Raw genomic sequence first — 18,209 nt, 5'->3', positions numbered from 1 at the left:
CAGATGCTCTCTCTCTCTCTCTGTCGCCTTCAAACACCTAGCGTCAACTGATTTCATAAATATACAGTAAAAGATTTGTGACTGGTATTTACATGAAATGAATGACAGTCAAACATGCGTTTGGTTCTTATACAAAAAGACAGTTTTGGTTCGTATTCTTCGTCGGAAAACAGAACCTCTCTGCTTACTATCTATCGAAACAGCACATAAGTATTAAGCCAGTTGTTTAGCGTTTACGCGAGATGTGTGACTTTTTGGATTTTAGAGTCTAGCTCGCACCAATTGGACTTATCTAACTAGCATTAAGTTGGTGTTAGTTACTGACGAGAAGAATCCGAAGCACTATAAAACTATACATCGTTCTCGTTGTCATTTTTTTTTCATAGGAAAATATGAATACTTCTACCATGTATCGTTTACAAATACCCTTTTTTCAATTCCTCCCAAAGCCCTTTCGGAAAAACGAAACAGTAGGGTAGAAGTATCATTCTTCGCCCCCTCCCTAATATTCGCCCCCCTTGCAGAACAATTACAAATAATTCTATCTGCTTTACGATCTGGAACTCCGCTTTCGACTATTACTGAAAAACAAACTAAGTCGAATAGAATGTGAAAACTGCCCTATTTTCAACAAAAATATTTCATTACATATTTTTAATCGTAAATAAAGTAGTACCTGTAGAGCACTTACTTCTCTGAAAACTAAAAATGGTGACAATTTTTTATCGCGGGGAAAGTTATATAAATTTTGTGAGTAAGCGTTAGAATATTCAATAGTAATGTTTTTAAGCATTGCAGGAATACATGCCAACGCACATCCGCGATTATTACCTTTCTTTAATTAAGTTTGAACAATTTTAAAAAGTGGCGAAAATTAACGCAAGATGAAACTCAATTCTAATCTTCGCCCCTGGCGAAATCCCATATAGCGTTCTTTTCTTCGTATGAGTTTCTATCTTCGCCCCGTTCCACAGTGGTCACAAAGTAGACTATTGATTTTAGTTATGTGAAGTCTTTGAGGAAATTTCTTGAAATAAAACGCTCTTTTTTCAATCACATCGGATCGTTGACTAATCCCCTTAATAGTTAGTTACGAAATTTATTTTCTTCAATAATTCAGATAGAAAAATACTCACTTCAATTAAGTTGTAGAAAAATTTACCAGGAAGATTTCTTTCGGAAACTCTTGGTTTTCGAGATACAGGGCGTTGTTTGTGAAAGGTTCCTCAAAAACAGTTTTTTTTTTACCATAACTTCTATTATGGAGCTTCAAGCGATTTCTGATGTTCTAGAAAGTAATATAGACGGCTGAAATAGACAATTTTCTAAAATACCATAACCTGTTTTCGCTTCGCTTCCGTTATTTACAGAGCTAAGGTCAACATCTCCAAACCGAGTAAAAACGGATAAACTACCTTTTTTATATACTGAAAAAATAAGAGCGCCCCAAGACTGCTCTCTACCTATTCAGTTGCAGTGAAGATAATCAGATTCTGCAATCTATCTTTGAATCTAGCGCAGTTGTTTTCGATTTCTATAATATGTTATTAACAATTCAATTAAAGTATATCAATTATGATTAGAAAACCTTTTACAAACGTAATGTTTGATGTTTTACGAATGTATATTCATGATATGCGGATTCTAACCAGCACCGAGCAGGTTTCTAGGCTTTCTCTGTAAGGAAGACAAAACCTATCAAAATACAACCTCTCCATTCATTTTATCATTGTTTATAGAGAAAAAAGCCAAAAATTAATTCGTTTGGACAGCCTTAATCAAAAAACAAATACAACGGAGTTTCTGTCTGTGATTAAGGGGTTTTATATATTGAGGTGCAGGGCAAAAGGGAAAAATTTGAAATTTTATGAAGGTATGTAGCCATATTTATATCAAATACTTATTATATGTCTAGCGTAGTACAATGTCTATTTTGCAAAACCCACTTGTGAACATGAAAAAATATTAATAGGGTGGGTGCTCCTATAGTTGAGGTGCACCAATAGTTTCAGTAGTGGGTTATACGCCTAACTAAGGTACCAACTATCAACAAATATTTTTTTATCGATTCATCGCACTAAAATTATGCGACAACAAAACTGGTATCCTTGAAATTTGCTCAAAAAACTTTTAAAAAATTGATGTTCTTTGAATTTTGAATAGGTGCTCCCTTGCACCTATAGTTGACATAGTGTACCTATAGTTGCAAGTCCCATAAGAAATCAATGGGATTTGCAACAATAGGACCAGAAATTACTTTTGGTACATGTGTTCCTACAGTGGTACAAGCGGTTTTGAATACATAAATTGGTTATTAAACAATCTTTATATTTTTCCTATGAAGTAGGGATTGAAAGCTTTCGTTTAATGTATGAACATTGCCAATAGGTCTATTCATAGATTTTTAGCAAAAGTTTTCCTTGAGTATGCCACTATTGGTACATCCACCCTAATTGTCGAAGTTATAACCAGTTCCACAAAAGCGTGTTTTCTCTAAGAGATTTGCCGTGACTACGATTGCTGTATAACAGCTCAATTGAAAACATAAAAACAAAAAAAAATTCTGTACAGGCACTTGTGGTGTCCTTGAACTATGCATTGTAATTTTTTTATTTTTGTGAATGGGGACGATTTTTCCAAAAAATCCACTATTTTTCTATTATCACTGAGATTTTTTTAAAGAAATTCATAACATTGATATGAAAATTTTGACGAAAAAATGGAATCATTCAAGGACACGACAGCTAAATTACAAACAATTTAAAAAAAGAAATTTGACATCGGTTGAAAACATTTTCGGCAATCGTAGTCACAGCAAAGATGTTTTTGGAAAAACATGATTTCGAGATAATCACGTGCAATGTTTCTAGTATATACCCGGGACCTCATTAGGGAATAGTGAAATACGCTATAACGGTTCTACTACTTGGATATTTATAATAATTTGGAAAAACATTCTTAAGAACTTATACTGCCGCTCTACGTATAATTGTCTCATGTGTATTGGATATTCCATTGCACACGGAGTAGTTTTACGTATAACGATAAGAAAGACAAAAGAATAGTTATTGTTTCGATTTTTGTATCTACACATATATCCTTTCAATTTAAGTGAGCATCTGTAGTCATTTTGGCCATATTCGAAATATTTGAAAGAACTTGAAATTGTTGCTCCAAGTCAACTACCAAAAAATATATCTGTTTCATTCATGATTTACATAAAGAATATCAGTTGATAATTCCAAAATGATTTTTAAAACATATGCTTGACATATTAATTTATGTATCCATTGCATCTGCTGCAAAACCGGAGGCAAATAAATTTTTAATCCTGTGCAGTTACGAAAATGCCTTGGGGTGTCTTGATTTTTCTAGCATTTAGAGTATTTTTCTAGTAATGTTAACGAATGGTTTGTTCGTTTTTGCACGTTGCTATTCTCGTTCGTTGGCGCGTACATCGCCTTCCTTGTTCGCGCGAAATATCGAGAACACTCTTATGGCGTTTTCGTTTTTTCTTGGTGCTACACCGGTGTAGTGTAAAGAAAGAGATAGACTGATTACACCCAAGTTTGAATGAGTGTAACACCGACTACACCGGTGTAGTGCACTGTCAAAAACGAATATGGCATTAGTAGTCCATGCTCTTCGTGCATCCACACTCGCGTGTGCTCTTCAACGCATTTCTCGCTTGCGAGATAACAAAGCACACGAGACTTTGCGAGAAAAGCTTCCTGGATATGCCCTACATACTAGATGAAGGCTTGGGTTTCTCGCGAGCATTCCGACTCGAGATTTTGCTTCACCCGGGCGCGAACGATGAAGAGCGCTAGGCATGCTCTGCCCATGATCGCAAATCAGTCCCATAAAGATAGGAAATCCCATAGAAGACGGGTCAAATATGCGATCATGGGCAGTGCTATTCGTACACGCTCGCGAACGAACGGACTTGGAGTGCTTCTCGCTCGTTTCGCAACACAACACAACATAACAAGACTACAAATACAAGAGCTTGTAAGTTAACGTATTATTTGTTTGATAGTTAGTTTTTGAAAATATATAATCTGAATTTGTCTAATCTTTTCTCTATTACCAATTCTGTGATATTGTAGCATGATAGAAGTCGTGAAATTGTGCGTGGGCGCACAGGGGCGAAGAATAGAGCAAGAGGGGGGCGAAGATTAAATTTAGGGGGACGAAAATTGAATCACATCTTGATTCAGAATATTGTTATTTTTTCGTTAATTTAATGTTTTAAATCACTTTTATTTAGGATTATTGGATACTATATGATACGTGATGAGAATGATAAAATAAAATTAGTTAGAGCAATTCAAAATTGTTGAAATTTAAAGTTTTTCCGCAAACAAATGCTTTAGGGGGGCGAATTATAGTACATTTACCCTATTAGATTTCATCAGGTTGAACTAGAGTTTTAAAATTTCAGCTTATTTCTTCAGACCACAATCTATACGCGAACGGAGGTCTTAGCGGAATGAACGTACTTTATATATGTTTTCTACCATTTAATTCCACTATGTTTGTGTATAGTTTAATGCACTTGCACTTCACTATTTACCAGATACCTGGTATTTCGATTACTACTTGTAATCTTCTTCAGTGTTTGTATCAGTCTATAGGAAATTTACGGGATTGCTAAGTTTTTTATCTAGGAAAATGGGTAGGCTGTGGTCAGTAGGTACCTAGGTGCGTGAAGTTGACCGTTTTTTACACGTAGGTACTATTTGGAAGAGCCATGAATATCAGTTACCTTGGTCTCGATTTAGCAAGGAAGGAGGAATGTTTGCAAATTTCAAGGCTTTCAGCTACGTCTTATTTCCAAGGATTGGAAAATTGACGTTGAATTTTAATATCTTCTATAGTTAGGCTATGTTTTGCTGAAAAAGCGTGTTCCGTTACCTTGGATTTCAAGTGAAATGGTAAATTTATTTTATTTATTGTCGTCAAACAAGAGTAGACCGTTTTGTTACAACGATAAAATATAGTATACACTTAAAACATAAAATACTAATAACTAAACTAAACACTATCTGGTTTACATAGCACTACTTTAGGATGTTCTTTATAAGCGAATAGAATTGAAATATTTTTTTAATTTGCTTTTTGTCATTGTTAAGTCAATAGCTTCGCAGTGCTTGTTGTAAGTTGCCATCATCTGATTCAATGGTCCAAACTTGGCATAATTTGTACGATAATTGTTTGTTATAAATGTATTTCGGATTCGTAACTGCCGGGAAGGTATATAAAAATTAAGTTTAGATAGAAGTTCGACTGAATCAATACGACACGAAATTATATCGTTTAGAAATGAAACCATTGCATATTCTCGGCGCTCTTTTAGTGTTTGGATGTTAATGAGCATACAGCGAGCTTTATAAGATGGGAGAGGAAATCGTGTCCAACCTATTTTGCGAAGTGCAAACAATAAAAATTGCCTTTGTACTGATTCTATTCTTTCTTCATGTGTGATTGAGAAAGGTGACCAAACTATGCTACAATATTCCAGTATTGACCTTACATACGAGATGTATAATGTTTTAATTGTATATGGATCATTAAAATTGTAACTAAAACGCTTTATAAATCCAAGCATGTTATTTGCTCTATTGATGATTGTGTTGTAATGGTCAATGAATGTTAATTTTGAATCTAGAATGACTCCCAAATCTTTAACTCTTTCGCACTTTTGTACCACTTGATTTCCTAGAGTGATTGAAATGTCAGGTGTATTTCGTTTCCTACTAAAAGTTATTGCATTACATTTTTTACGTTTAGTTGCAGAAGGCTTTTGTTACACCAGAGGTAAAACATATGTATTTCTTCCTGTAATATCTTTATGTCTTGTTCGTTCCTAATTTCTAAAAAGAGCTTCATGTCGTCGGCATAGATAAGAACTTTTATGTTTTTGAGAATGTATGATATGTCGTTTACGAATAAAATGAACAAAAGAGGGCCTAGATGGGAGCCTTGAGGAACTCCTGATGTGACTTGAATGGGATTCGATTTCTTCCCTTTAAATCTAACTATTTGTTGACGGTTAGTTAAATATGATTCGAGCCATTTGAGAAGACCTGATTCAATTCCTAATTTTTTCAGTTTGAATAATAGCAAGGGTATGTCGATACGATCAAATGCCTTGCTAAAGTCCGTGTAAAGAGCTTCAGTGTAGTTTCCATTCTCCATTGCAATCAATGAGTAGTTAACGAATTCTAGTAAATTTGTATTAGTTGAACGTCCTTTGAAGAACCCATGCTGCATGTTAGTAATTCTGTTTTTGATTTGATTGAATAGTTTTTCGTTAACGATTGCTTCAAAGAGTTTAGGCATACATGACATAATGGCAATTCCACGGTAGTTACATATGTCAGATTTTTTGCCACTTTTAAAAATGGGTACCAGGTACGAGCTTTTCCATAAATTGGGGAAAATGCCAGATTCAAGCGACATGTTAAAAAGCCAAAACAGAGGAGCTGTGAGTTCCAACGCTAAGTTCTTCATAAATACGGGTGGGATCCCGTCAGGTCCAGAACCTTTGGAGGCATCTAGTTTGTTTAGAGCCTCCATAATATCTTGCACACTGACATGATTGACGCCAATGTCTGTGGTGAATTCTGGGAAGAAACCGAAATATTCGCGATCACGATCTTCTTCAGAAAATGTGGTATAGATGTCTTGAAAGAAGGTTGCGAAAAGATTGCAGATTTGTTCCGCGTTAACACCGACATTTTCTTTAAGATTCATTTTTGAAGGGAAGTTTTCCGATTTTAAATTATTTTTAACATGATTAAAGAAATTTTTTGGGCAAGATTTTATTTGAAGTTCGGTTTTTGAGTTATACTCTTCAAATGCTATTTTAATGGATAGGTTTAGTTGATCGCAAATGTCCAAATAGTTAAATAAGTTCCTTTCATTTCTGATTTTTTTATACTTTTTGTGGGCCTTTTGTTTACGATTTTTTAAATTTTTAATTTGCTCGTTATACCAAACTGGATATTTTGTGTTGCCTTGTCGCCTAATTTTTTTCAGTGGTACTTGTTCAACTATTATATCAAACAATTTTGTGTAAAAGACGTCTACTGAATTTTCGATACTTGTTTCATTTCTAAACAACGTTTGCCAATCTATACTGCTTAGTCTTTGTTTTATGTTGTCAAAATTTGCCAATTGAAATTGAAAGGCCTCTTCGTACTCGCAGTCATCGGGTCTTTTGTTATCATGTACAAATACAGAAAACTCTATTGCTGTATGAAACGCTTCATTTTTCCATAGTGGATATAGTTTGTGAATAATAAATCTAAATAACAGTTTTGCTGATTTCTAACATGATTAATTTGGTTAAGTCCTAAACTTGCAGTTTTGTCAAATATGGCCTGCAGAGTTTCGTTATCCCCAACGACTGGAAGTAGAATGCTTTCATTTTCAGTGTCTGGAAAGAAGTCAATGCTTCGTTGATTGAAGTCACCATAAATATGAACTTTTACCTCTGGGGGGAGCTTGGTTATAATGTCTTCGGCAATAAGAAAAAACTTTTCAAATGTATCTTTGCGGGCATTATTTGGGGGGAAGTACACAGAGGCAAATATATGTGTTTCACCTGCCAGATGGGTTTTAACCCACACATGCTCAAATTCTTTAAATTTCCTTGTAGTAATGATTTCTGCATTAAATTTTGATGTAATTGCTATTAAAACTCCCCCTCCTGACTTCTTTTCAGACATATGAATGTCTCGGTCAGCTCTAAACACATTGTAGCTGTTCCCGAAAACTTCTTCACTTCTAACACTTTCGTCCCAACTAGTTTCTGTAGCTAAAATAATTGTATAGGAGCTACTTAAAATATTCTTGTGAATTTCATTCATTTTCGATGCACTTTTCATTCTATTAAAATTTTGACAGTAAATTAAAATTTCTACTGACGACTCTACTTGAGGAATCGAGATTACCTCTTTTTGTTGTCGTTCAAATGGCGTCGAATCTTGGCAAACTGCGGTGTCCTCGTCATTTCCTTCTTCTAGGGAATGCGTCAATGTCGTCGAAAACACGAATGTTGAGAATGGCACGCCTTACACAAAACTGTTGACAAGCGCTCCGATGTTGGGTGCATTTGCATCGTCGACCGTGGTAAATCATCCACTGGATAGGGATTCAATGTCGGTCCTCTTTGAAACTGAATTGTTGGCCTATAGTTCGTGGGGGGTCCTGAGAAATGATCTTTTGCAGCCGCAAGAAGCACTCTATCCGGTGGCAGGAAACTATTGTTGTAGTGACTACTCGTATGGTTTTTGTTATAGTGGGTGTTGCCGGCCCTAAATGTGATTCTGCGATTGGTATTACTCGTATGGTTACTATTAACTGGCTGTCGTGAGTGGCGCGCTGCTTGCTCTTGATCAGGTCGAGGAAAATTTGTGGTGCTTTTGTTTTTTTTATTAACGTTATTATTATTATTTCGCCTCGATCTTTTTTTACGTCTTCTAGCCTTTTCGGCCTGTTTTTGCTGGTTCAGGTTTCTTAATTTGCGTGCATCGTAATCGCTCCAGTCTGCTTTCCATACTTTCCTGGTACCCAAAAAGCGCCAACCTGAGTTATCGATATTTTTGTCGTTATTTAATTCGGCTTCCAAACTGGGGCATGAATCAAGCGATGATGTAGCGTTTTGACTTGCCGTTATGTTTGATGAAAGCGCCTTAAGTTCGTCGAGGATATCAATAGTTAGCGCAGAATTTGTGAAGTTTTGACTGGTGGATATGTTCGCTGACAGAGACTTAAGCTCGTCAAGAATATCAATCCCCAGCGTCGGGTTTGACGTCATAGTAATACTAGCCGCTGTGTCCAGAGACAGTTGATTAAGCTGGTTTATTTCATCATTCATGGTGCGCAGTTCAGCTGATAGCTCTGACGTTACCGTTTTCAGCGTGCTATAGACATTATTTTTCGTTGTCGTCATTGCTGTATCGAATAGCGAGGTAATGTGATTTTTAATGGCAACAACACTTCCAGTCAAACTGCTGTTTTTGTTTATTGCTATCAATTCCTGTTTTATTGTTGTAAGCAAAATTTCTAGGCCATCGATCGCTTCGTGAACTATGTTAGGCTTCTCCAGTTGAAACGCGAGCCGGTGCATTACTTCCGTATTGGCTTGCAGTTGTGATTCCAGAAGTTGTTGTTGTTCAATAAGCCCTTTGAACTCAATCTTGGCCTGCATCAATTCTTGACATGATTCACAGCACGGTAATAGATACGAGTTGATGTCCACCCTCTTGTCCTTCTTCCGCAGTGATCCCCTCGGAACAGTCACTCCAATGCAAGCGGCGTGGAATTTTCTTGGGCAACCTATACACGTCCACATAACTGTATCGGCGGAAGTGTCGAAAGTGCAAATTTCGCAACTCATTATGATTGATGTACACACACGAAAAGCTGAATTAATAAAAAACTAAATGAAATATCGCGCACGGCACCTGGATCGAACGATAAAAGCGTGCGAACTTGACGACGACTTGTTGTGAATCTTTATCAGAGTCCCTAGAAGCTTTTGCTATTTCAGAAATATGTTCCTTGACCTCGATTATCTCGATTGCATTTTGTTGAAAAGTTTATTCACGGCGATCACGATATCTCAAGAACCAATTAATCGATCAATCTGATATTTTCACCGGTTGTTCCTTATTATATAAGCTACTTTGAGCACAAAAATAATTTTATTGGAATGACCACATCATTTTTTTCCGATCGGAAAACTCAATTTGTGGTGCGCGTGAAAAATAAGCTGGGCATAATGGGTTAAATATTTGACCATTCCATCCAAGATATACGCAAAAAATGCAATTTTTTATCGAAATCGATGAACATTAATAAGACTAGTAACATAAACATTTAAAAAACTGGCTCTTAACTAAAATTTCCAAAGTACTTTTAAATAGAATTGTCTGATGCAACAACTCTCTAATATAGCATGTTGAAAAAAACATTAAAACGTTTAATAATTATTTTCTACATAGGAGAACCACTAGAAGAAATTGATCGTTTTCGCTGAAGACCAGGAATAAAAAAGCGCTGCCGGCGAGAAATGGCAGCCCGATACCAAGTAACTTGAAAACCTTCAATTACATCGGTCGTCATATCGAGCAAACCCCTACTTCAAACATATTGCCTGCTAAACGCAGCGTTGAATTTCATTTCATTGTTTCAACATTCAAATTATCCGTCAAGCAACGCAGCATTGTGTAAATATGCATTGATGTACTGTCTTTCTAAATAAGTTGTCAGTTCGACGCTAACGCTGAAGTCGTATTCTGTTTGAGCCTTAACTGATTCTGTTTTCAATTTTCGTATCTGTCATTTCAGCCAACTAGCCAAAAATTGCTAGAAAAGTTGGATTTTAATGTTTGGTTTTCCACTCGTCAGTAACTGACGCTAACTTGCTATCGGCTAGACAATATATCCAAACTAACACCAAATTGGTGCCAGTTACGCGGAAAAAAATTCTTTCATAGATTAATGAACAAAAGGTCACGATTTCGTTAGCTGAAAAATTTACGAATACCGTGACCAAGTTCCTGAAATTATGAGTAATAAACCTCGTATTCATGAAACTATTTGCGTTTTCAAAAAACTAGTTCGCCCCTAATATATACATGGCGTTACATTAGAATGTTTGGCTGGGTTACTGTTGCTGTTCCCTGGACATGTTTAGTTTTTGTTGTGATTCTTGCTCATGATTTGGGAATACATAGCTGACAGTCAAATGTTGTTCATGATTTCAACAGCTTATTCGCGATTCTTGTGATTTCTCATCACGTTACCGTGCTATTTTAATCATGAGTTTTCTGTCGGATTTTTCTGTCAGACTAGCGGGATTGAAGTTAGTAACTTCAGGATCTGAGTCGCGATTTTCGTAATTTTTATTCACGTTATCGTGATATTTTAGTCATGAGTAGAGTGAATCACATTCATGATTTCAGGATCCTTGTCACTATTTTAGATATTTTTGTAACTAGTTGCGTTATTTGTGTTCATGATTTCAGGATCTTGGTCGAGATTTTCGTAATTTCTATTCATGTTATCGGTATGTTTTATTTGTTTTGATATTTTATTTTAGAGCTTACTTTCAAAGAGTAATGTAACTAATGCTCATGATATCAGCAGTTTTATCATGGTAATCATCTTCGCCTTATCGTGATTTATAATTTTTTTTTATTATTATCGGTTTTTTTACTCGGAGTAACGTGACAATATGAACTGGATCATAAAAATTTGACTGATTCGCGATATCTTATTCTTCGCACACTATTTGGGGCTCTCTGCGCAGTTTTCTGTCCGGACATCACAATGAACCTTATCAAATGAATAACGACGTTCGAGGACCTAAGAGTTATTTTTTTATGCTCGTACCTATTACTGGTAGCTAGCAGCTGGACATTTCCACGAATAATACTCCAAATTTTGTGAATGAGTTCACGTAAAAATTTCGACATCATGATGCATGAAATTGTAAATGATTAGAGATATTTTCTAAATACAGTGAAATTCCGTTTTTATCAGCCCCTAATTTTGTCAGCTTTTCGATCCGATTTTGTTAACCAGCCAGAGTTATGAGACTATGTATACGGAATAATGTTAAATATTTTCACAGCTTCGGTTTAAAAAAGAAAATATATAAATATGTTTTGTCGGTACCCCCATTTTGTCAAGCAAAGTTACACCAAAGGGGCTGATAAAAACGGGTCTTCGATGTATCACCATCACGCAAAATAGTAAATTATATACTGGGAATCATGAACCAGTTCACGAAAACATGAATATTTTATGATTTTGTGAACTTTTTCACGAAAACGAATGGTAAGTTGTGACTATTATGCTAGGTATCATGAACCAGTTCACAAACACATGAATAATTTCATGATTTCGTGAACTATTTCACGAGCACGGGTATTGGATCGTAACAAATATATTGCGTATCATGAACAGGTTCACGAATACATGAATATTTGATGATTTTGTGAACTATTTCACGAGCACGGACATTGGATCGTAGCTAAACTATTAGAGATTATGAATTAGTTCACGGGGATTGAATGGATTCATGAATAAAATTTCGAATTTCGTCAAATAGTTCACCAGAATATTTTGATTTTGGCATACGGTCGTTTGGCATACGTACGTTAGGCATAACATACGTTAGGCATAATGGACGTTAGGCATAATGGACGATTGGCATAATGGACGATAGGCATAAATTATCATGTTGAAGTATCACTTAAAGGATTTTTTTTACGATGATGGCCTAGGGTGGTAAGAGTATGAATGTTTGATCTTTTTTGATGTTGAAGAATTATACTGGAAACTGAACAACCTCGGTCAACATTTTATTCTGGTGTATATACTTGAAGAAATATTTGCTCAAGTAAACGCATACCGAATGCTTGGCATGCGGAAACTCAGATTCCGTAAATTTCTCGGCGTACAACCAATAAATTGCACATGACTAAAATAGTTTCATCACTTTTGTTTAACATCAATCCCAGATGTATTGACCCTTTCATCTTTTTATAGTGCATATAAGGTTCTAAAATTATTTTTCTTTGAAAAGTGTGGGGTCAAGAAACACGAAAAACCTTTTTTCATAAGGCTATGTGCTTCCCTCGCATTGCTGGAAGTCGCTCAAATTTTGCCTTCCGCTCAATACCATTCTGCTAGAATAATTACTATAGTCAAAGTGGGTGGAAAACATAATTGAATACAGTCTAAATTGATAGGTTTTAACAGTTTTTAATAATATAGCAAAATAACGAAGATATATTAAAATTTCATTTTTCGTCGTCAACTTAAACTGTCCCTGGCAGCACTGATTTATTGGAATTAGATTAATTGCAATACGCAATGTTTATAAACAACATGAGCATGAAGAGGTTAAGGTATGAATAATATACATTAACTTAGAATAGCTCTTACATACATTAATAGTGCAATGGTCTAAGAAAAATATATATGCTTTGAAGAACAGCTCATGAAAGAAAGAATGCTGAATTTTATTATTCATTTTACTAATATTCGAATATTACAACTTCTATATTGATTATCTCCTATGTTATTCAGAAGCCATCAAAGAACACAAAAATGTTTTCTTCGTTACGGCCGTTTTTGAATAATCACTAAACCGCAACGTGTGTGAGTCATTGGCAATACGCAAAAATAGCTGAATATGACTATTGCACCAATATACGAAGGATTGCTTGACGATAACACGGTAACTAGCATAATTCCTTGAAAAAGGTGCAATACATGTCGCCGAAATGTCGGATGAAAAGTAAATATTTCGTTTGTTAAATATTTCAATGACTGGAAACCGAACATAACCCCACCAACAAATTTCAATATTTTTATACAATTGTATTATTTGCCTTTTTTATTTCGACTAATACGTAGTCACAATTTCTTTTTAACGACCTTTAACGACCTTCAATTAGCTACAGATTACTAAGTAGGGAGAGTTATGAAAATTTAGAGCCATAGTACTCAAGTGAGAGCAAGGATGTGAGATATACAGATCGAAAACTAGAAGTGGCTTAAAATCTTACGGACTAATCTTTTGTCTTCTGCTGGCAGGAGTCGAGCTTAGGCAGCATTACTACGAATCGCTCAAGTCTACCAACATATCTCAAGGCAAAGACAGACTGTCCCTCTTTACCATGTATTTTTGCTCTCTCTCGTTAAAAGGCATGGTATAGCAAGCGTAGTGTTTTCTGAGCCGACAAAAACGAGTTTAAGGTTGAGAATTCTACAATAATGAAAGGTTTGCACTCTTATATTTTTGTGAATTATGCCTATCGTCCATTATGCCTAACGTACATTATGCCAATCGTCCATTATGCCTAACATCCATTATGTCTAACGTACTTGTGCCTAACGTACTTATCCCTAACGTATTTATGCCTAACGTCGCGCACCCATGAAAAACATCATGAGTCAACCTTTGGTTTTATGAATAATGTTCATAAAATTGTGAACTAGTTCGCGTCCTGAAAATCGAATTAAAAATAATTTGGCGGAAACCGTGACTGAAGTTCACAAAACAAAAACAATTATTCTCACTAATAAAAGCGTTATACGGGCGTTACTGAAGGGAAATTGAACATAATTATAAAACACGTGTTTTTGTTCATGGTTTCCTGTTTTCATAACGTAAAATCGTGATTGTTCCAGAATTCATGGCACTTTATTCACGATTTAGGGAACAATTGTTTTCCGTGTAGACACTAATTCCAAATATTTCACAAAACACATGTGAACGCCTAAGGCAACTGGCTGGTACCGAGTGATGTCCCGGTTAGCCAAACACAGTAGCTCTGGGTCGCTGACGAGTAAAGGGAAATGAACGCTGTTTTTTAGCATGATAGCCAAATGCCTGCAAGTATGCAACATATATTTCTCCCAAGGAAAAAAAACCGACGAAGCAACACCTATCTTAGAAAAATTGGATTTGAATGTTTCGTGTTCCACTCGTCAGTAACTGACACCAACTTGCTGTCAGTTAGACTAGCAAAATCGATTAAGTAGAACTTTGTGACACAGAAAGAGCCTCTAAGCTTTAATTATAAACGTAGCCCATCAGTACTGGCTTCATGTTTCTCGCGCCGCCGCCGCTTAAATGTAACAACCTCGATAGTAGCTTCCAAAGACATGAACTATTCAAAATTCAACACGCTTCGAGTCATTTAATCACGACCCCCTGCGAAATGCACTACTTAACCCGCCTCCCGGAACCCAAATCAGTCACGTACCAGCTGCAACATGTCGCATCGTTCTCATTCACCCATCAAATATTTAGTAACCCCCCGGTTTTCGTTCCGAGGCGGGTGTTGTAACGTGTAAAAGTAATTCCTTCGCTTAAAAAGTTTGGCGGCGGGCTTTGAGCCAATAACGGCGGCAGGGAAAAGTGGTGCTTGACGATAAAAAAAAACTTGTGCTCGTAAAAAGTTCAACTCGGCGGAACATCCACATAAAATAGAATAAAACACCATAAAAACAACCACCCGGTTTCCAGCTGTTGACTGATGGGAAGGGTTGGGGGTGATACCTACAAGGATTACTCGTTTTCCAATTTCCGGGATCCCACGGGTTGTTAGTGTTGCTTATGATGACACCAATCCGAACTACCTTTTAGACTCGGCTAAATGTCTTACGTTAATCCTGTGTTTATTACAGCAAACTTGTTCGCTAATCCTCACTTCACATCTTTTCCCGACAGCACTAAGTGGATTCACTTGCTCCTTCTTGCCTTTCGCAGAGAGGGCACATCACAGCCTGCTTATTACGGATTTTCCTTCCTGCGATGGTACATGTCGAATGGTTTCTGCCACTCGAGAGGATTTTTTACGTTTCGAAGCACGACTGACACAAGTACTATTAATCACTGAAGTACGCTCTCCAGCTAGATTTCCACTGCACATTCGCACGATAAATATTTTATTATTCTTCGCTTTTCGCCACTCTATCCCGGAATACCCAAAATAACAATTTTGATTCTGCTGGAATTTTCGTTTCGTTCCCACACAATACGTCGTAATGATTCCCGGAAACACCGTCCTCAGAATTAGGTCTCGCTGACCTAGCCCAATCTGCTCACAGCAGTGGGTAAACTTTTACTATTTCTGCCCCAATCATTCATCTGATTGAGTGTGTTTTTCTTCTGACTTCTCTCACGTCAACACTTTTCCGCAAAACCCGCACCGTGCAGAGGGGAATTTTTTTTGCTCCGGAAAACACCACCCTTATCCACTCATTTTTATTTTTATTTAGCACGCACTCACACGAACCAATTTTTCACGGTTGCTGCGATAATAATCCATGATCGGTAGAAATTTGATTTCAATAGCATCCATTTCCCCAAACCACGGTCAGGGGCTCCGAGTTTCACACCTGGTCACGAAATTTACACCACCTTTGGAAGCCTCACTTGTAGGCACCGCTCGCACCATCCACTACCGAGCGCGAGAGTGAATGAGAGCGAGAGATTGAAAGAGAGCAGAGCTCCAGCATCCGTCACTTTTTCACAGCACCTATTTCTCACTGTCATCCCACAGGATCCACAACAGCACTCCCATTTCCGAGCTAAGAAATTGATTTTGTTTCACATTTCATCACGACCTATAAGGGGACGGCAATCCTTTAGGCGAAACCAATCCGCCTCAATCAGTAAATCCTTTCCCCGCAGTCACTACAACGGCAACAGCAGCGGGGCCTCCGCCGAATTCACAAGCCAATCAATGTCGGAAGTTGGCCCAATTACACACATCTGTCGGCCAGTGGCATCACGGCCAGCAACGGGAGATACGGTACGACGACCGGGGGGAACAACCGCTTGAAGGAACGACCGACTGCAAACCGTTCAGCTGTCTGGCAGCATGCACGAGTACCCGAAGACTAACCGTTCGCAGCCAACTGGGGTCCGGTACGAGTTCTTCCCCCCGGGTTCGATATGATGCTGGCACTAGGCCTCTACCAGTCAGTGATAGTGCGAAAGGTTATGGATGGTAGGTGCGCAGTCGCCGCCACAGCCGGAGTAGTCGCTTCGTGAATCCTGTCCCGAGCCGAGCGTTTGACAGTTTACTCTGGAGTCAGACATTACAAATTAAGAGCGCGCTTCCACTCTGTCGATGACATTACGCGAAGACATGCGCTCTTTGGTGGTTCAGGAAGTTGTTTTTAGAAAGGATTTTTTGCTGCATGGGTTCGAAGTACTGGTCTGTAGTGACATTGAAAGATATTTTGGTGTTGTTGTCTGGCAAACGAGATGAAGCTTTAGACTTTCAATTTGTTAAGCGGTGAACAAAATAAAATCCAAATTTCGCCTTACAGCGCTGCCCTTAACCCTAGAATGATTGTGTGGGGGTACATTTGTACCCCAGAGCTATTTGCGATCCCCGTTATTCCGTTACGGTTAATTTTAACTGCAAGCAATCTTTATCATCATGATTATTAAACTTTCATTAAAGCAGGTGCAATCTATTTGATTCACTTGACCAACTTAACAGTGCCCGCTTGAAGTTTGTTTGGGGTACAAATGTACCCCACAAAACCGTTTGTGTTAGTGTTTTGTCATTATTCAGAAAATTTATTATATCTTTTTTTAAACAAAATATCAATACATAGTAAGCGAAAAACTTGTGTAAAATTGTATGAGCTTCAACATTACTGAACAATTGAATATGTTATTTGATACAATAAAGCTACTATAGCAAAGTAACTAGAAAATGCGCTTGGATTGTAGTCGTAATTTTTGCTTTTTGAAAGAGGCAAAACAAATTCGTGAATATGATTTGAATATATCGCATCTTCTGTAGCCTAAGTTCTGGAACATACTTACTTTATATACACGTACAATGCATCGGCTCTCCCTGTTCCTTCAAAGCCTTCCTGTGTTATCTCCGTTACTGCATATTGCTGTATTGTTTGTATTGGCGTTTGGTGTTCAAAAAAGCATCGGAATAAATACAGTTTCGACCGGTTTTTTTTAAATAATTTACTACTTGTTCAAAAGGCAATTTAATAATCTTCATAACGCCGTATAGATGGTTAAAATCGATTAGAAACTACCGGATAGCAATATTTAGAAAAAAGGGAAATTTGACGTATTTTAAGGACTTGTTCTATAAAAAATGAAATTTTGCATACTAAAATAGACAAATCACGAATATTTTTGAACAGGTTTAGAATAAAACTATCTAAATTAATTACACTAGTTTACACCATTTCTGAGCTAAATAAGCTAGTGGTCCTTTTCAATGTAAAATCGTGTGCTGAATCCGAAAATGAGGTCCAAAAATTTACAGTAGAACAGTTTTCGAGTTACAATGAAAAAAAGAATTTTACCTTTAAAATTAAAAGTACGTTTAATATAATCCAAATATCTTCGGTTGTAGTGTATAGATATGAAATATTATTATGTTGAAAAAAGGTAATTGAATGCACATTAGATCTTTGGAACATTTTGTTTTAGTGCGATTACTGGTTCTGATGTTATTTACGAATCTATTGAACTTTTTCTTATTTTCTGTCATTTTTTAAAGAAAAATGAGCATGTCATCAATATTTTCGGCAAGATAAAGCAATCCTAAAAATTATATTTTTATGGGAAATTAAAGCCTGCTAAAACCAATGAAAATAAGCACTTGTTAGCAGAGCTGCAAATT

General features: G+C 36.7%; 1 protein-coding gene across 1 annotated transcript in view; it reads right to left on the bottom strand.

Moving 5' to 3' along the window:
- Window positions 1–16,501, bottom strand: part of LOC131684863 (neuroligin-1) — an 818,713-nt gene extending 802,212 nt beyond the window's left edge. Inside the window, exon 1 of the mRNA XM_058968085.1 lies at window positions 15,099–16,501. The gene's annotated coding sequence lies outside the window, so the exon portion shown is untranslated. The remainder of the gene's footprint in view (window positions 1–15,098) is intronic.
- Window positions 16,502–18,209: the final 1,708 nt, after the last annotated feature.

Source organism: Topomyia yanbarensis, chromosome 2, assembly GCF_030247195.1.
Source record: "Topomyia yanbarensis strain Yona2022 chromosome 2, ASM3024719v1, whole genome shotgun sequence".
Lineage (NCBI taxonomy): Eukaryota > Metazoa > Arthropoda > Insecta > Diptera > Culicidae > Topomyia > Topomyia yanbarensis.
Note: the sequence above shows the minus strand (reverse complement) of the source record. Positions and strands in the feature narration are given on the sequence as shown.